Source organism: Lissotriton helveticus, chromosome 1_2 (assembly GCF_964261635.1).
Source record: "Lissotriton helveticus chromosome 1_2, aLisHel1.1, whole genome shotgun sequence".
Classification (NCBI taxonomy): domain Eukaryota; kingdom Metazoa; phylum Chordata; class Amphibia; order Caudata; family Salamandridae; genus Lissotriton; species Lissotriton helveticus.
This window is the reverse complement of record NC_136058.1, coordinates 255876554-255897441: the sequence shown is the minus strand read 5'-3', so window position 1 is coordinate 255897441 and position 20888 is coordinate 255876554. Positions and strand designations below refer to the sequence as shown.

Below are 20888 nucleotides of genomic sequence, written 5' to 3'. Positions count from 1 at the left end.
GCGGGAGAATCCAGACCGAGTCGTACTCTTCGTTGTGCCCACGAGCGGCTCGTACCGAATTGCTTTGCTCATCTTGCAAAGAGTAAGTGACTGGAGTGAGGTATTCTCTGCTTTTAATTTTATTGGCGCACACTGAGAAGCATATTCCCCTGATGCCTTACACAACAATATGGTGAAAGAAAGGCACCACACAAAATCACACTGCGGCCGGTTACGGTAAATGTAGGATGGATTACTTATTATTATTATTATTATTATTATTATTATTGGCTCCTAATCCTTTTATGTGTACTTCATGCCTCAACAGCCTGGCTGGTTCTGTCACCTATGTATGCCTTAGTCAGCCGAACCACTCAGACACTCTCCTGAGGCTGCCCATGTCCGGTGCTGCCTGTGAGGTCTGTAAGTCCATGAGCAGCATGGAGTCCAGACTGATCCTCAGCTTTGCATTTGGTTGATTGCCAGGAATGAGCCAGGGGACCCAGTTGGCATAGGCTGGCTAAGGCACTGGCAGGATCTGTTCTAATTGTTGTACCTCCAGCCCACCCGGCAACATGAGCAGGTGTTCGACCTAGGCAGTGCATACACCCCATGATAATGTTCAATTTCCCTCTGGATTGTTGCTATCACCTGGCAACTCTAGAACTTCAGCACGTTTCGAAGCCAGGGCAGACACTGGCAGGCCTCCCATAACAGCCACAATGCCACCAGAGTTCTGCAACAGAGACCTCCTCTCACCAGGATCTATCCTACATCTGTCATGACTGTACGATCAGGTTACAAGGGTACTAGGTTAACGCCCTTCCATTTCTGGTGCTTTGCAGCAGTTTCATGATCTTCTTAGTGTTTCTTGTTGCGCAAATGGGTGTCATTTCTGATATTTATTTGTTTCCATCATCTTCATTGCTTGATTTAGCTCGCGAGAAAGTGTCACTCATAGTCCTTGAAATGTCACTCATAATTACACTGAAAATATGGAAATGTCACATATAGCAATCTGAAACTTGGTAGCTACGGAGGGGGTGCAGCACATCTTCAAAGCTGCCCTGCCTGACTCAAGTGGTCTACGGCTCAGAGGCTGTCCTGCTTCTGTGCCTAAATAGCCACCACCTCCCTCGCCCAACAAAAACACAGAAGGTGACGTGTTGAGAAGTGGCAGAGGCTCTTATACATGATTCATGAAAACAAGGCGTGGATAAATCAAGGTGTGATGCTAATAACATATCCATGACAATAATCACCTCTGCTTGACCCCAGGCCCACACTACATGGCTACCTGGCGAACCGTAGCTTCTGCAGAGACCTAGAGTTAAACTGGGTCATTCTGATTTAGCAGAATGCTTTGAAACTTTGGCTAAATTAGAGGAGCTAATAAATTATGTGTGACACTGTAAAATGGTGCAGTGGTAGAGGAACAAACCCTATCATGCATTAGTCTAATCCAGCAGGTGTAGCACTTTGCAGGGATGGGTCGATAAACAATATATATCCCCCTCACCTTACTAAGGGCTAAATAGTGGACATTGTGACCCCCCTTCACCTATCTTGGCATTTCAAATGGGAAGGCAGGTACAGTGGCATGAAGCATTATCCGGGCCATGGAGGAGTGGGTTGTTGTGGAATGGTCTTAAAACTACTATCTTGCAGTGGAATGGTCTTAAATACTTACAAAAGAGTCATGGTTCCGCTTTTCATTATTTAATTTTTGTAAAGCTTATCACAAATGACTATGTAATCATACATCAGACCCAAACTTATAAAAGTGGTGGCCTAGTCATCATCCATAAACACCAATACCATTTACAGCATACGCTTTACCCATAACTATCTCCTTTATTTGCCTGTCAACCAATTTACATTTAATCTACAATGAATCACCATAGCTGATCTACTGTATCCCTAGTAACAATTAGAACTTCATACTTAATTTTCTTTATTTTCATGCGCAATCACCACCTGAAGCACCAATAGCTTCTAACTTTGGAGGTTCAACCTTCTCAAAAACTCATTATACTGATGAAAGATGCATTTCTCCACATGCATCAGCCCAGAAAAATACACATCACAAGTAACAACACCTAAGATATATGTATTTCCAGCTTGCCCACTCTCTCTGTTGCCTAGACCCATTGCCTCTAGTCTGGACTGATAACAACAAAACACTATCTCGGACATACATCAAAACAAAGTCAATCTCTTTTATCATGTTCTATATTCTCTCACCTGACTCCCACACATCATAACTAGGCCTGGACGTAGTTTGCGTAGTAGCACTACACGTAGCTTCACGTAGTAGTCTGTGTAGCACAGCTGATGACACTGTGTACTAGTCTGCACTGCAAATGGCATCCTGCACAATGCCAGTTATAATAAAATAAGTATCTCTATCTTTACATGCTAAAGTGCATATAGTACATTCACAACAGTTAAACTGTAAAATTAGCAAGCAGTGAGAGAGGTGATGATTTTAGGATCCTCCCTAACCTAGGGGGAGTATCAAACAGATGCTTTGAAAACAAAAAAGCACATCTTATTGAACGATTTGGTGGTGGTCCCATCCTCTTAGGACCACCCTAAGCACAGTTATTGGCAAAAAAACATTTCCAACCAAAGGCCCTGCAAAGCATTATGGGATGAGATTTGCAGTGGGCAGTGAATATTATATTGTATCCAATATCAAAATAATTCCACAAAGAGCTGCAGTTCAACTGGTGGTTACTAGATGTCCGTCACAAGTCAAATGCAAATGCTTGATGAAAGGGTTTCAATGGTTTTGCATTTGATTTGTGAGGGACATCTAGTAACGACTAGTGGAACTGCAGCTTGATGTAAGAATAATTTCAATGCTTTGCATTTGACTCGTGAGATCTAGTAAAGACTAGAGGGCATATTACCAAGCAATAGCGATAATTATTGCTATTGCTTGGTTAGAGACAAAAATTTACCGCTGAGCTGCGGCGATTTTTATCGCAGATAAACCTTGGTATTACCAAGGTTTATCGCAAATGCGATAAAAATCGGCCTCAATGCATGAATATCGCTGAAAAGTCAGCGATATTCATGCATTACCGAGCTAATGCTCTTAGCCATGTTATCCACCTCCCATTGGATAACATGGCTAAGAACTGCTCAGGGCAGGTGTTAGCTTTTGGAGATATTCGCGCTTAGCGCGAATATCTCCAAAAGTTGGTAATAGGAGATAGCGATGTTAGCGACTGTTTCCAGTCTCTAACATCTTGGCACGCCCACTTTGCATGTCATTAGTGATAAATATCACTGACATGCAAAGTGGGGCCCAAGATGGTCGCTATCTCCTACTAGCTGTCGCTAACCGGTGTTAGAGACAGCTAGGTAATAGGGAGATAATTTTATCTCCGCTTTCTTGGCTTTTAAAGCCAAAAAAGCGGAGATAAACCCCCCTGATAATATGCCCCATGGTGAACTGCAGCTCTTTGTAGAATTATTTCGATATTGGATAGTATATTATTCACTGACCACTGCTAATCTCGTCCTATAATGCTTCGCAGGGCCTTTTGGTTAGGATTGTTTTTTGCCAATAACTGTGCTTGGGGTGGTCCTAAGAGGATGGGACCACCACTGAAGTTCAACAAAATGTGCTTTTTGTTTATGCTCTTTGTGTTCAAGGCATCTGCTTGGTCCTCCCCCTAGGTTAGGGGGACCCCACAATCATCAGCTCTCTCATATCCTAATATTTTCATTGTAAAAGTTCTCTTTTGTGAATTGGTTATATGCTTTTAAGTATGTAAAATGTCTTTTTCAACGTATCTGAGGATGCTGCTACTAAGCATGTCAAACTTTGCATGTAGTGTAGTATTATGCCCAGGGTTAATCATAACAACAGACACCTAATAATTTCTAAACAAGGCAATCTCATAATCTGCCTATGATCCATAACAAATTACAAGATAAAGTCTCCCTCATTCACCCTTTCCTACATTAGTGAAGCAATAGAATGTTCAGAGGATTCTGAGAAATAAAGGTTTATCCATCTATCAACCAATGCCCTGATACAATTTACTTTGCTTCTCAGACTTTCTCATTCTTTACAGCAAAGATCATTTATTGGCCATTTGTGTAATGGCAATGCGGTTGATAATTGCCACATCAAAGAATGTAGAGCAAGAAATTTGAAAATGACAGATACAGAGATTACATTGGGAGTACATGAAAGCCCGGGGAGAATTATACCAGTCAGCTTAGGGGGGCATAGTGTCGCGCTGAACGAAGATGGCGGCAAAGGGCTGAGCTCCGCTAGGACGCGGAGCCTTTCTCCATATTTCCAGCCGTTTCCAGTGTCGTTTGTGAGCAGGAATCTCATCTGAGCTCCTGTGAATGGTAGGAGCGGCATTTGGAGCTGCTCCGACGAAGCTGCATTCCTTTCCTGACTTAGTAGCAGCAACGGATCATTTCCCTCAGTTCCAAGCGAGCGCCCGCCATTTTAGGAGCTTGCCGCTCGCTCTCTTTGACCTCCCACTAAGGTAAATCTGGTGTTGTGTTTCAACGCTCGGCAATGTTGTTATTTTATTTATCTTTTTACTTATTTTTGCCTGGTAATATATATTTACATGCTTTCCTGGCATCTATTTGTTTTCCTCTGTTTTGATAAAACTGATTTTTACTAGAGATGACCAAGTATTTTCTGCCTGCTCTTTCATTTGGTCTCCTTAATTCATTTTTCTGCCTTCTTCCTTATATGCAAAAACTTTCACTGAACTTATCATATGCCTACCCATGGCCTGGATTATTTCTGTTTTTTTTGAGAGGATAGGAAGAAGGACTTGTTTTGTATATTTTGTCATACACCATATGGTTTTTCCTCAACTTTTTTTTAATTTCAGGCTTGCCTTTCTATACAGTCTCTGCATTAGTGTATGGGCATGCTGAGGCCACCACTGGGGATCCAATATTGTCCGCATAAGGGTGAGCGGACATCATTTTAAGCCTGCCGCTCGCATCTTTTGGCCTTTTGCTGAGAGCAAAAGTTTATCAGAAGTGTATATGGGCAGGTTGAGATCCCCATTGAAAGTTGTATATCGTCCTTCTCGGCATTCCACAATGACTAGTGACACTTCTCCTCCTGTCAGAGCTTCATCTTCAGGTACAAAACCAAAGAGAGTTAAAAATGACCCCCCCTCACCCATTTTGTCATCGCATAATCCTGTACTCGATACTATTCTTGACGAGGTGAGGGGTTTGAACTCTTTTATGTTCTCTACTAAGGAGAAGCTTCAACAAATTGAAGATAGGTGGATTACTATGGAAGCGAAGGTATTTGACATAGAGCAGCGCATCAGTGACTTACATGATGTTTCTTCTAAAATTCCTATATTGGAAAAGGAAATTCAGCTTCTTAAGGTTCACACTGAAGGTCTTGAAAACCGCAATAGACATAATAATCTTCGTTTATACGGCTTACCAGAAAATTTGGAAGGTCCAGATCTCCTCCTTTTTCTCAAGAGGTTTCTGCCTGAGCTCCTTGATCTTCCAACAGAACCTTCATTAAATATCCAACGTGCTCATCGCCTTGGTCGTATTCAACCGAACTCTATTAGACCTAGAGGAATTATAATGTTATTTCTGGAGTTCATAGATCTTATGCGTGTGCTTCAAGCAGCAAAAGTAAAGCGTCGCCTTGTATGGTGGTCATACAAAGTATCTTTCTCTCTAACGCTTCTAATGCCAGAGGGAAGGAATTTCTGGCCCATAGCCCTCAGATGAGAGAGTTAAATATTCGCTATGCATTTTGCACCCATGTCTGTGTAAAATTACTCATAATGGTTCTACTCACTCATTTAATGATCCTGTCAAATTGAGGTCTTTTCTCCAACGTCTCTCTTCACATTCTGTGGATGGTTCTATCCAACGTCTCTAATTCTTTTCCTCTCTATCTTCCTAACTGATCTTGTTAATATTTCTTCCTCTGCTGTTCCGTCTGTTGATGTATCTGTTAAATTGAGGTATTTTCTCCAGTCTCTCGCTGAATTCTGTGGATAATTTTATTCAACATTTCCAACTCTTTTCTTTTCCGTCTTCTAACAGCTGTGCATTTTCCTACTTCTTAAAATATCTTCCTCTGCTGTTCCATCTGTTCTAAGTGCTGTTGCGCCCCATGCTCACTTTGTTTACTCTTTTTCTTAGGTCTGGATCTGTTTTCTTGATCTACCTTATTTTCTTCTTTCTCTCTCCCCTTCATTTATTCTTTTTTGTTTGTCTTATTTTTTTGGACAATATTTTGTATGATGCATGTGCTTATTGTTTTTATTTGTTGTTATACTTATTGTTTTTCGTATTAATCTAATAAGCGTTTTTTTTCTGTTTCCAGCTGTTCTTCTGAAGTGTATAATCTCCATCCATGTATTACCTACGCCTCCTTCCAATATGTGTAATGTTGTTACGTGGAATGTTCGTGGTCTTGGACACCCCGTCAAAATACAAAAGGTACTCTCTCATTTGTCTAAACTGAATTCTCATGTTTCGTTCATTCAAGAAACTCATTGTAATGATACAGAGTCGCTTAAACTAAAAAGACAGTGGGTGGGTCAAGTTGTTTATTCTCGAGCCTCCAATCAGAAGGGTGGCTTTGCTATACTTTTTCACAAGTCAATACATGTAAAAATTTTATCTACACAATGTGATACTGATGGACGTTGGATAATGACTAAGGTTGTTATACATAATAAAGAACTTGTTTTATTAAATATGTATGGCCCTGTTAAGCCCGATCCTGACTTTTGGAATAATATTAAGATCTTACTTTCCTCCATTGATGGTCCAAATAGTATTGTTGCTGGTGATTTTAACCGATGGTTAGACCCATTTTCTGATAGACAGTCCAAATTCAAATTTAATCCCGAAAAATCCCATAGATCATTTCAATCTGCCATTGCCTCTTGTCCATTGTTTGTTGTTTGGAAGACTTGTAACCCTGACTCCCTTGAATTTACATTCTTTTCTAATGTCCATTATACCTGTTGTACAATTGATTATATTTTTGTTAGTAAACCCTTACTCCCAACTCTTCAATCCTCCAAGATTGGATCTATTTTTATTTCTGATCATGCTCCTGTCCTCTCTACACTTGACCTCTCCCTGAGTTCTCCAAAGTTTGGTCGCTGGAAACGTAATAATTTTTTGTTGTCAGACACAGTTTCCATTTCTGAAGCCACTGCTTTTATGTAAGAGTTTTTTTACTATTAATAATCCTTTGGATACTTTCTTTCCTATAATTGGGATGTTTTTAAGGCCTCCTTTTGTGCCTTTACTATAGCATACTCAGCAAGAAAGTAGAAAACTACAAAGGCCAAGTATACAACTTTACTACACCAACTCAAATCACTGGAACATAAATATTTTACCTCTAGATCCCCCTCCATTCTTCCTGAATTAATTAAGGCCAAATCTGCTCTTAACAAACTTGCAACATTTGATGCTTGTAATGTCCTTCCTAAAATTAAGTCCAAGTCCCACAGTGGTCAAAATAAAGCTGGTAAGATGCTGGCCAATTTTAAAAAAAATAAATCGGAACGTAAAAATGTTGGTCCCATCCTAAATAAATTCATTAACAAATTGGTGTCCTCCGATGAAGATATTTGGACTGTTTTCCATGACTACTACCAATCATTATATTCTGATGACCCAATTCCCCCTTGTCAAAATGTACACACCTTTTTTACAGGGCTTCCTAAACCCCCATTGCTGTCTGACGAATTTAAGATATTAGAATCAGAGATCAGTCTGCAAGAGATAATGGATGCCATTCAATCTCTATAAAAACCGAAAGCACCTGGTCCTGATGGCCTCTCAGCAGAATTTTTCTAAACTTTTTCTTCTGTTTTTGCTCCCAAACTACTTGCTCTTTTTAACTCCTTCCTTGTAGACTCTAAGGGATCAGGTTACTTTTTGGAGGCTTTGATTATCCTCATTCCTAAATCCGATAAAGAACTCACCCTCTGTAAAAATGACCGCCCTATTTCATTAATTAATTATTTATGATTGTAAGATATTTGCTAAAATCCTTGCCACTAGACTTGAGAATATTATCCCACTATTGGCAAAACTGATCAGCTGGTTTTGTTAAGGGCAGTGGACAATGCTAGAATGTTTGCTAATGTCATCTCTTTTGGGAAAAAAATACAAGTCTCCTCTTGCAGCTTTGTCCTTAGATGCCGAGAAGGCTTTCTGATCATATAAATCATGTGTAATACTCTTCAATGGTATGGTTTTGAACCGAATGTTATCTCTGATGTTAAACTGTTATATTCTTTTCCTCGCGCCATTTTTATAAATATTTTCCTTTGTATAGGGGTACCCATCAGGGATGTCCTCTTTCATCCTTGTTATTTGTTTTATGTTTAGAACCATTCCTCGAGCGTATTCGGGTAAATACACTTATTTCTGGTTTTACACATAACTCCCTTGAAACTAAATTGTCAGGGAACGCTGATGACATTCTGGTATATATGTCCAATCCTATTACCTCTCTTCCTCCCTTTTTACTTGAGGTTCAGTTGTATTCCAGTATTTCTGGATATATATTGAACTTCTCTAAAACAGAGGTTTGACCCTTGAACTCCCTCTGCTATCAATATATGTTTAATAACACTAACTTTACTTGGTGTCCCACAAAAATAAAATATCTTGGTATTTGGTTTTCCTCTACCTTATCTACCACAATCAGTTACACGTTTAATGCACTAATTACCAAACTACACTTTCTTGGTCGCCTCTTCATTTGTCATGGTGGGGTAGCCTAGATACTATTAAAATGATGATTGTCCCCTATGTCCTTTATACATTATTCATGTTAACTTTTCGGATTGCTGTCTCATATTTTTCACAAATTTACTCTATTTGTATTTAGTGTTTATGGAATAATAAACATCCCCGTATTGCCCTTGTGAAACTTAAACGTCCCAAAACAGAAGGTGGTGTGCGTTTTCCTGACTTTTAATGATATCATTCTGCATTTTTAATTCATCAGTTTTTTGCCTTAATTTATGACTTTGCTGATAATCCTATTCCTTGTTGGAGCTTTCCCTATTAAAAGATTTTTCTTTTCAAAACATATTATATATGTCTAATTGTACTTTCATATCAGATAATCCTATTCTAAAATATACCCAACAATTATTATATAATATTTTGGCAGGTGATCTCGATCCATACCAATGTTTTTTGTCCTCTACTGTTTGGTATACTAAATGTATTAAATATAGACGTAAATCATTTTATTCAAAATACTGGAAGGAGAAGGGAATTATTTTTATTCTTCAATTGATCCACCATAATTCTGTCATTCCCTTCTCCCAATTGGAGTTGCAGTATAACTTGCCCAACGCATTTCTTCATGAGTACCTCCTAATATCAACTGCTTTGCTGTCCTATTTAACAGCTAATGATTTTCCATTAGCTTCTCCCTCACATACTCCTCCCACACCAATATTATGTGTTTCTCAGGATCATAGGCCTAAGGCAGCTACCATTTATAAGATGTTGTTATTACCTGTTACTGAACATTCTAAATCTTATACCAAATTACTCTGGGAAGCAGACTTATCTGTATCGCTTTCTAATCCTGCATGGGATAAATGCTGGCTCAAATTATTCAAAACTTCTATTGCCGCACATATCACTTTTACTTTTACTTTATTTATAATAGAGCTGTTATTACTCCTGCATGTATATCCACGTTTTCCCCTACCTCATCTTCCCTTTGCTGGTCCTGTTCTGTGTCCACTGGGACTGGGGTAATTCATCAATTATGTGAATGTTCTAATGTATTGAAGTTTTGCCATTATATTTGGTCTAAATGTATGAAAATATTTCAATGTTATATTCCATTATCATTGCAAAATGTTTTTCTAGGTTCCGACTCACCTGCTTTTGATGTTTTTTCTCCTTTTTCTTTGCTGGTTGATCTTTTTATTGCTCTTGCATTCAAAGTGATTTTGTCTTGCTGAAAAGATAACTCCAAATTGTCATCAATAATTTGGTGGAACTCTGGGGCATATTACCAACGCTAAGCGATATTTTTCGCTAACGATGCTTAGCAACAAATTTTTTAACGCTAAGCATCGTCAGAAATTATCGCAGATAAACCTTGCTATTATCAAGGTTTATCGCAAATGCGATAAAAAACGGCCGCAATGCATGAATATCGCTGAAAAGTCAGCGATATTCATGCATTACCGAGCTAATGCTCTTAGCCATGTTATCCACCTCCCATTGGATAACATGGCTAAGAACTGCTCAGGGCAGGTGTTAGTTTTTGGAGATATTCGCGCTTAGCGCGAATATCTCCAAAAGTTGGTAATAGGAGATAGCGATGTTAGCGACTGTTTCCAGTCGCTAACATCTTGGCACGCCCACTTTGCATGTCATTAGTGATAAATATCACTGACATGCAAAGTGGGGCCCAAGATGGTCACTATCTCCTACTAGCGGTCGCTAACTGGTGTTAGCGACAGCTAGGTAATAGGGAGATAATTTTATCTCCGCTTTCTTGGCTTTTAAAGCCAAAAAAAGCAGAGATAAACCCCCTTGATAATATGCCCCTCTATTTGTGATGAACACAGAATTGCTAATGTCTCTTCTGTTTCCTTATCTCAGAAAATTGAATCTGACCTATTGTGGTTACACTTTACTTCTTATCTTTCTACATATGGACCTGCATCTTAGTATTTATCTTATTTTTATTATTTTTCCTTTTTATATTCATATTCTATAATTCTCTTCTTTCTTTCTCTTTATTTTATTTTCTTTCCTCTCCTTTTCTCTTTTCTCTTAAATTATTTACCCATGTTTTCTTCTTATACATTAATTGTTGTATTTTATTTACAATGTGTTTATTTGCTTGATAATGTTTTCTTTTCCCTTTATCTGAAAATTTTTAAAAAATATTAAACAAAATAAAAATAAGTCAGCTTAGGATGAGAGGCAGAATGTTCATTGGACATATTATAGACCTTGATTTTTTTCTAAATCCCAGAAGATCATGTTCAACTTAGGGAGACCCATAGCACTGGAGCAAAGATTAAGAAAGGTGGAATGACATATGCTTGCTCAAATGGAGGGGATAAATATGCAGGATGTATTAACCTTGTTCATATGATCATTGCAATACAATTTGTTGTCTCTCCTAGATTTATGACAGCAGGGACAAAATGGGGCAGGGTATCTAGCAAACTAGGCTATTATGATTGCAGCAGGGAGGCTGGGCATGTCCAAACTGTGATTTCCATCTTCAGACAAATGAGGGTATCCAGCTTTGGTTAGTATTGAGGCTGTCAGTAGAGAGTGACGATTGAAGGACTAAAGGTTCTGTCAGTAAGTAATTAACTATTAACTTTGAAACGTTTCAGAGTTTGAACTAGGGGGCTCAAGCGAAAGGGATGACACTGAAAACCTCTGAGGACAGAAAACTTATGGATTCAAGTTGTTGGCTTCGGAGAAAGTGTTCCCCAAGTTTTAGGTGTTGTGGTTGATTGGTAATGAAAAATGCCAGCCAAGCCAAAACAGTGAGACAATCTATTAGCCTATTAAGAAGAAGAGAGTGATTAACTGTCTAAAATGTCAACAATAAATCTAGTGGAATGAGAATGACGAGCTTACCTTCATCCAGTTTTTTCAGGGTGCTATCCTGGATAAGTAGATAAGCAGATGTATTTCCCCTTCACAGTCTTCTGTCACACAGGTGTCTGTCCCAGGGATGGGCTTACTATAAGCAGTTCTGCAGTTCTTTGCAGGATTAATGCTCAGTCACAATGGTGAGTTGAGATTGTGCAGCTTCACGTACTGCAAACTCATTAAACCTATTTGGAACAAGATGCAAAATAAACCAGAAACTGGAGCAATCAGTCGGTTTTTGGGAGAAAAATACATTGAGACATGTTTTGAAGACACATTTGAATACAATTTGCAACTTTAACATGTATAGCTGATGGTCACTTAGCCCAGGGGGTCTTGCTTCAAGAGAAGTTTTTTTTTTAAGATAGGACGTATCTCAGAATGTTTGAGGAAAGCCATGTGTTTGGCTTCTAGTGACATTGTTTTTTTCCTTTGAAGATGACTATTTTCCTCCAGCAATTTTCAAGTTGGATACACATTCTTTTGATGTGAGTGGTTGGCTAGTTTGGGTTTTTGATTTTAGAAATGATTGGGATTAGGGCTGATTGGGATTAGGGCTTTGCTGACTGCGAAAGATTCTGTGTTTGCCACAGAATCATGTACAATGAGAAGCTTGAAGAATTTGATTAAAATTAATGCAGTGATCTTGAACAAGATCTTTAGGGATAAATTAGTGTTTTCAGGGCATGCTTCCTGATCAGAAAGTCAAAGGCATGAAGGTGATAATCAGATCAAAAAGTGTTGCCATCTTGAGAGGGCTAATTTTTTTGGCTTTAGAATGTCTGAATATCAAGATTTGGATGGAAGTGTAATGCTTACCTGTAAACCTGGCCCTCTCTGTAGGGTCACCCCCAAACCTTTTGCCTTCATCCCTCATTTTTTCATGAGTTTGTTTTTCAAAACATGTCTGAGGCCTGCCACTGCAGCCTGTATGTACAGTTCTAAACTGCCATTTGGACCTGGCAAAATAAACTTTTGCAACAAGATCAAGCGAAACTTCACTTGAAAAACTGCGTGCACTATGAGTGTGAATTCGGTGAGTTGCAACGAGTTTCCTTTCAACAGACGGTCTAGTCAGCTTGGTGGAATTTCTGTATTCGTTACTCAACAGCACTTTTTGTATTAATTTGTATTAATTTCAGATGGTTTGCTGTCTGACCAGTAACGCCAGGTAATTTACTTTCACTCTACGGGACTATTTTTCACTTGTTTGTCTAGTCGGAGGTTACTCTCTTTGCAGCGCTCCTCCACACCATTGCGCTGTATCTTTTAATATTGTACCAGGCATACTAATTCTCTTTTTATGTTCAACTATCAGAATTGGTAACAGTAGCTCATGGGCTCCTCAGTTTCAGTTTACAGCATACGCGTTTCTTCAAAGATTAGAGGCCTATATTACTGTTCATACCACAATAGTTGTGTGTCAAGTAGGTGGTTTCTTTGTCTTTTTTTTTTTTTTTTTCTGTCCACGTAAGTTCGTGGGTGCAGTTTGTCTTAGCACGGTAGCACAGTAGCATGCTTAGAGCATTATTGATCACGCAGGAACAGTATGCAAATCGGTGATGGCAACTCTTATACTTTCTATTTTCTCATTTTTATTTTTTCATTTTCTTCTTCACTCGAGAGTAAAGAACACGGTAGTGGCACCGATATCTTTTTGCAGTGAAACTATGTTGTCTCACTATTTTGGTAGCGATATAATAAGCGATATAATAAGCCAATTTATTAATGTTTTGACAACCTTAACACATACATTTAGCATTCATTTATATGTTTCTTGTATTGAAGAGGCCCCCGAAGAAGGGACTTAGGGTGCCCAAATGCATTGGGCTACCCACAACTGGTTGTGAATTACAAGCATTGTAATCTCAGAATGATTAGATAATGTACTATGTACTGATTTGTTGTATAGGCTAAAGTAGAAACTATCAATTTCATGTGGTTTCTTTATACTATTGAATTACTTATAGCATACAATAAGAAAAATTATTGTACATAATTCATGTTTTGTCTGAAGTTTCTTTCTGAACAAATTGTTTGATTCACATTGTTGAATGTGCTGAAATTCGATTAAGCCTTTAGAATTCACACTCGTAGTGCACGTAGTTTTTCAAGTGAAGTTTCACTTGATTCACATGTGGGACAGGCAGCCCACAAATACGGCGTAGCACACTGAAACCCATTAGTTTAAGTTGTGACAAACATTTTAAATTATTTGTAAATTGTTGGTCTGAACCACACAAGAAAATGGCATGCATCGCATTCTCAATTTTATGAAAAAATTAACCTTTTGCCAGGCCTATACCTCAATTTTTAATACTTGAAAGTCACCCCTAAGATAGACCCTAAAAAGCCCATAGAGTAGGATGCACTGTATTTCCAAAGTAGGATATCTGTTTTTACGTTTATATGTTCTGGTATTGAAAAACTCCTACATTTGTTTTTCACTACTGTCAGATCTAGCTCTCCCATTGAATAACATTGGGTTACATAATTACATTTAATAAGTGATAACTGTCATGCCACTCACCTGAATCTTGATGATGCTGGATCTCTAGTCTCCTCTAGGATGGCTTCTGATCAGGGAATTGTAACCGTGAATCAACTGCCGCCCCAAAAGGGAAGGAGGGTTGGGACAATATAACGAACAGGGAGGCTTGCGTGCCTTCGAGCTCAACCACAATCTTTTTGGAGTCGTATGTATGTCTCTTCTCAGTCATGGATCGAGAACGTTGTTGTGATCGGTGCGCAATGTAGTGCGCATAACATAGTTGGTCGTGAGCTACACTGCAAATAGAAGTGGGGAGATTCTTCAACGAATGACTAGTCATTTAGACTATCATGTATTCATTGCTGCATAGACTTACAATAATCAACTGCTCTCCTTGGATTTGTTGTACTCCCGGAAGAAGCTAGAGATTCGCAGGAGAGCCTCAGCCGGGTCGTGGAGACGTTCAGATGAGCGGGATTGTTTAAGAGCATCTTTAATCTTTAACCAGTGGGTAAGCCAAAAGCACTACCTCGTGGTTTCCAAAATCCTGTTGAGTCAGCCCAAATAACGCCATAGTCATGTGCCTGTGAGTCTACGCAAAAATCCCCATAGTCATGTTCCTTTGAGTCAGACCAAATATCCCCATGGTCATGTCCCTATGAGTCAGCCTATAAATCACCATAGTCATGACTCTGTAGCTTAGGGCCCCGATGGGGGATAATTAAGATGACAAGAACTTTGTCAAGCCTACGGGGCAATAAGTCCCAGGAACAGCCATGGAGGCATTATGCTCGATCCTGCAAACCTACACACACAAGGTACAGGAGCGCTGAAAACACAAGGAGGTCAGGGTCATGACAGTTTCCCCCTCAAAGAAGGATCACTAGGTAGGATTTGTCGAGGTGGCGTGCGTGAAAGAGGTGAACCAGATGCACATTGCCACCTGGTTCCCATGATTGATCGTCTGGACCATACCCTTTCCAGTCTATGAAGTAATATAAATGCCCTTTCACTCTTTTGGGATTAAGGATCCATTGAACCTCAAATTCCAGCTGTCCATCGATAGCTATAGGAGGGGGTGGAGGTGCTGGGAAAACATGGAATACTGGAGGGAAAGGTAAGTCATTAGGTAATAGGAGGCATTTGGCTAGATGATTGATTATTCTGTCCACAGGAAAAAGACCCACATATCAAGGTTTTAACTTATGTGGTCCCTGGAGCCATAGATGACTTGTGGGGAGCCAAACCTGATCCCCTTTCCTATAATTAGGAGCTTGTATACAATGTTTATTGGCCTGCTTTGTTATATCAATCCATTTGGAACAATCCAACGGGGTATCCACAAAGTGGGCCAATGAGTCCTTAAGCTCATCCCTTAAGCCTCTGTAAAAGATCTAGGTTCTCTTCTCCTCTGGCTACTGAGATTCTTTGACTAATCTAACGTCAGCACCCAGATAACCCTATGGGTAACCGTGCTGCGCTTTACAAATGCTGAGTGATTGATTGAGTCTACTGAATGATGTAATTTATGAAGCCTTACTTCCTTGTTGCAGGCTAAGAAGCTCATTATCATGTGCTTGAACAAAGGTGTGTCGAGCAACAAGACAATGCATCCTCTCCTTATATCTTCCAAAATCAGGCAAAACAGGGTAATCGTTTTCAATGAGTGGGATGGCCCAAACGGCAGACCTGCAACCAAGATAATAAATGACTAAGGCAATTCTGGTGGCATCAGTCGGAAATTCTGCAGGTTTGCACAGTGGTACAAAAGGGGGTGCTGATCGACGGAGCATCTGAATCAATCAAACACTCACTGATTGGTTCTGATGCTCCGTCCATCACCTCCCCCTTTTGTACCGCTTTGGCCGTCATAAGTGTGGCAGGGTATGCTCAGTCGTGAGTCCCTTGCTCACTTTGCCACTGGATTTCATTACAAGACCGGAGGCTACCATTATGCATATAACTTTTAATGCAACTCCAAACAGCCGCATATGTCACAAAGCAATAGTTCCAAATAGAACATTCTTAACAAAACAATTCCAGTAAGCACTAGGCAATGAGCCTCTTTGAAATGCGGCTCCAAGCAGATAAGTCCTGTTTTCTTTATCCTCCTTGATTTGATATGATTAGTGTTCTTCTTTGATAATTTGCTAAACATTGCCTTTATTTATTATTATTAGCCCATCTACTTATGGCCTATGTTTTTTATCTTTGATTTTCATATCTCTGATATAGATATAGATGTAATGTGCCTTTTACTAAATCTTTTCCTCATGCCTCTCTTGGAACGTTTTGTTCCCTTCCCCTTGTTTGTTTCGAGTGTCCGACCTCTAATTTATGGAGGTCGGCTCCCTCTTACTGCCTATGTTTGTCCGATTTCCCTTCTATGTTAATCGCGCATTTCCCTTGCGCCGAGTATCTCTTTTGGCTCACCTTGTCCAGGCTCTTTTGTTGTTTAAAGCGTTTTCCGCTTCGACGTGCCTTCCCTTGTCCTGTGTCTCTTTTGGGCTTCTCCCCTCTTTACCGCTCGCCTCTCGCGTCTCGAAGGGCCTGCCCTAACTCGAGGAGAGACTCGAGGAAAGGACCTTAGCAACACACGCGCTGTGTGTTATCGTTGCCTGCCTACTTTCCTCTGCACGCTCACAATGAGCGTCTCTGGGCAATCGGCTGATCGCGATCGGGAAACTGTCAGTTTTCCGACGCGATCAGCTGATTTACACGGAGATATTGTTCCTGCCTTACTTTCTTCGCATTTAAACCCAAATTAACCCATTACAAGCCTAAAATGAGCTACAACCCCACCCCTCTACCCTAAAAAAAAAAGAGGGAATTATATTTCACTTGATTTGTATTTATATTATAAAAAAAAAAGAAGGGGAGAACAAGAGAAAGAATTATTTATTTATTTATTATGCCTTTCTTTTTCCATCTTTATCATGTCTGACTCAGACTCAGACCAAGATAATCTTTCTCTCCCCAACATTGACAATGAGGCATTTAAATCTCTAATACATAAAGAAATTAGGTCTTGTATGTTTTCTACACTTTCTAAAGTCATGGCATCTAAGAGATCCTTTTCTCCTGAAGAGGAGGATGAATTTCAACATGGATTTGATAATGATAATGACCTCACTGAAATAAGGGGTAAAAAGACTAAAAAAACTGAAAATATTGATTCTACCCCAAAGAGCACTATTTCAGGTCCTAGTACCTCGGGTGTCCCTAGCGGCACAACATCTAAAGGTGTCCCCCGCGGCACAAATTATAAAGGTGTCCTGAGCGGCACAACCTATCCAAGTGCTCAGGGTAATGAATTCATCCGCCATGTTGATTTTAACAACTATGACCATGATGATTATAATGACACTGCCTCAGATTTCCCTGACAAATACATCCTTGACTTGGATGAAGATAACCAGGATTTTGAATCCATTGACGATAATTTACCTTCCTCCTCAAAGGATAGCATTCTAGACCCCCTAGGCGAAGAGATGTTTCACCTCTTAACATTAGACATCCTAGGAGCTCTGATTGGGTTCCTCTGGACCATGTTAGCAAATTTATTACCAAATGGATCAGGAATCTTCTTGAGAGAGACACTCGCAATCTCTTACGAGCAGAATGCTCAAGACCTTCTATCGAAGCCAAAGTCTGCCAAACACCTAATCTTGATCCCGAGCTGATAAAATATCTCTTCAAGCTCGGTAGGGATCCCAGGAAGGGTATGGAGAGATCCCTTAAAATTTGTCAAGACCGAGTTCTTGATATCTTAGGTCCCCTTACTAAAATTATTGATGCTGCTGAAGATAGTCATATCAACGGCTCCACCTTAGACACTGATCTTATCCGTGGTTGGAGTCAAAGAGCACTAATTCTTTTAGGAAACGCAAATGCCGGTCTCAACTCTGAAAGAAGAAGAGTCGTTCTCACTAAAATTAGCCCAAAGTTGAGCGACTTAGCCGATAAAGAGCCTTCTCTCAATCCTAAAGGCCTACTTTTTGGCGAAGACCTAATCAAAACATTAGGTAAATATGTGTCCACTTTTACAGCCCTGGATAAAGCACATCAGAATATGAAAAAAGTCTTCAACTTCAACAATACATACCCTTTTTGGGAGGGCCGGAAGAAGGGGCCAATCTTTCGGCCGGTTTAATCGTAGGCCCTACGGTAGATCCAGAGGCTTTAACACAAGAGGCAGCTACCAATCCTCCTACCAATCCCAATTTTACCCTCCAAGAGGAAGAGGCTTCCATTCAAGAGGTTCCAGACCAAGAGGAGGATCTAACGACGCCAACCCACACAGTAAGTGCTTTGATTACTTTTTCTCCTCCCACGAAAGTGGGAGGCAGACTAAAATTCTTTCTCCAGGACTGGAAACTTATCACGCAAGATCCATGGGTTCTGAACACTGTTACCGGTTTTACAATAGACTTCATAGATACCCCGATTCAGGTTTCTTTCCCGGATCAAGAGAAGATTATAGAAGAGGAGATCTCTTCAATGCTCCAGAAAGGCGCAATCATAGAAGTCCCTATGGAAATTCTGAGGTTTATAAGTACTCTCTTTCTCGTAGAAAAAAAGGACAAAGGTTGGAGACCCGTCATAAATCTCAGGGAACTCAACAAGTACCTTGTTTACAGACATTTCAAGATGGAAGGTATCCATCTTTTGAGAGATCTCTTGTTAGAAGGAGACTGGTTGGTCAAACTAGATCTCAAAGACGCCTATTTTACCATCCCTATGGCCAAGGAAGATCAACCCTTCCTACAATTTATTTGGAAGAACCGACTTTATCAATTCCAAGCTCTCCCCTTCGGTCTCTCATCAGCCCCTTGGTGTTTCACCAAAATAATGAGAGCAGTCGCATCATCTCTAAGAGAGAAGGGTATTCGTATGATTATTTACCTAGACGATATCCTTATTATGTCTCAAGATTATACTCAAATTCTTCAAGATCTCAAAACTGTTATGGATCTTTTAGAAAACTTAGGATTTATTGTAAACAAAGAGAAGTCAATACTGTCCGCCTCAAAGTCCATGGAATTCCTAGGTTTCACTGTAGACACCACCAATTGCTTTCTCCTTCTTCCTCCGAAGAAGTTTCCAAAATCAAAAAAGAAATAAGACATGTCCTCAAACATCAAAATGTTTCCTTAAGAGAACTAGCCAGACTCCTCGGTCTTCTCTCATCCTCCATTCAAGCTATCTTTCCAGGCCCTCTAAATTATCGAGCCCTTCAAAGGATAAAAGGAAAAGCTTTGAGATCAGGTCTCTGGTACGGAGACCGTGTTTCCCAGAACCAAGAATCCATTTCAGAACTAACTTGGCGGTTAGAGAATTTGGATGCTTGGAATGGCAGAGCGATATTTGGTTCAACACCAGATTTTATTTTGGAATCAGATGCGAGCCTTCATGGCTGGGGTGCCTGTCTCCTAGATCAAAATACTGGTGGAGTCTGGTCTCAAGAGGAGTCTTCTCACTATATAAACTACCTAGAACTGACTGCAGGCCTTTATGCTCTAATGAGCTTCAAACACTCTCTTCAAGGCAGATCAGTTATTCTAAAAATGGACAATATGTCCGCTGTTGCCTATATAAACCGCCTGGGTGGAACAAAGTCGGAAGACTTGTCAAATTTAGCCAAAAAACTTTGGATGTTTTGTCTGGAACACAAAATATCTCTAAGAGCGGAATACCTTCCAGGGGAATCCAACCTTTCTGCAGATTGGAATTCGAGATTCCTATTAGATCATTCCGATTGGAAACTCAACACCTTAGTGTTCAGATCCCTCAACTACCTCTGGGGTCCCTTTCAAATAGATCTTTTTGTGAGCAGGTTGACTTTTCAACTAGATCTTTATTACAGCTGGATGCCCGACCCGGGTGCTCTAGCAGTCAACGCTTTTCTTCAATCATGGGTGGGAGTCACCGCTTATGCCTTCCCTCCCTTTGCCATGATCCAGAGGGTCCTCCAGAAAGTGAGATATCAACTTGCCTCCATTGTCCTGATAACTCCTTTTTGGCCTTCCCAAGCCTGGTTCCCAACTACTCTAGAGATGTCTTACGATCTTCCTTTCCTAATTCCTTCTCTCAACAACCTTCTCACCGACATAGACGATCAAATTCACCCTCTTGTTCAAATAGGGAAGTTGAACCTTCTTGCTTGGAGAGTGTCAGGAGATCCAATGATCTCGCAAGGCTTTCGTCAACAGCTTCAACTCTCCTCGGAGAATCTTGGGCCCCGGGAACACACTACCGGTATAACAACATTTGGAAAGTTTGGTTACGTTGGTGCTTGGAAAGGGACTTGGATTCCGTGGAAGCACCTATCGTTGATATAGTCAATTTTCTCGGAGAACAATTTGACAGGGGTCTAAGTTATAGATCTATCAATTGCTATAGATCGGCTATTTCTGCTGGTCATTCCTTGGTCAACAGTAAGACGGTAGGTAAAAATCCTATCATTTGTAGAATCCTTAAAAGTATCAGACTTAGAAGACCTCCAAAACCTAGGTATCAATCTTTGTGGGATGTTAAATTAATTCTTGACCTTTTCTGTAGTTGGCCAGATAACTCACTTTTGAACAGAAAGAACCTTTCTATCAAATTAGCTACCCTTCTTTGTTTAATCTCATGTCGTAGAGTTTCGGATGTTAGAGCTCTAGATATTTCCTATAGGTCTTATGATATGTTTGGCGTCAAATTTGAACTCCACAGAAGGACAAAGACTATGTCTGATTCTATTTTCTAG

General features: G+C 40.0%; 1 long non-coding RNA gene across 1 annotated transcript in view; it reads right to left on the bottom strand.

The window, feature by feature from the left end:
- Positions 1-20888, bottom strand: part of LOC144807843 (uncharacterized) — a 261733-nt gene that overhangs the window by 226456 nt on the left and 14389 nt on the right. The window contains exon 2 of the long non-coding RNA XR_013606469.1: positions 11632-11831. This is a non-coding gene — a long non-coding RNA (uncharacterized LOC144807843). The remainder of the gene's footprint in view (positions 1-11631; positions 11832-20888) is intronic.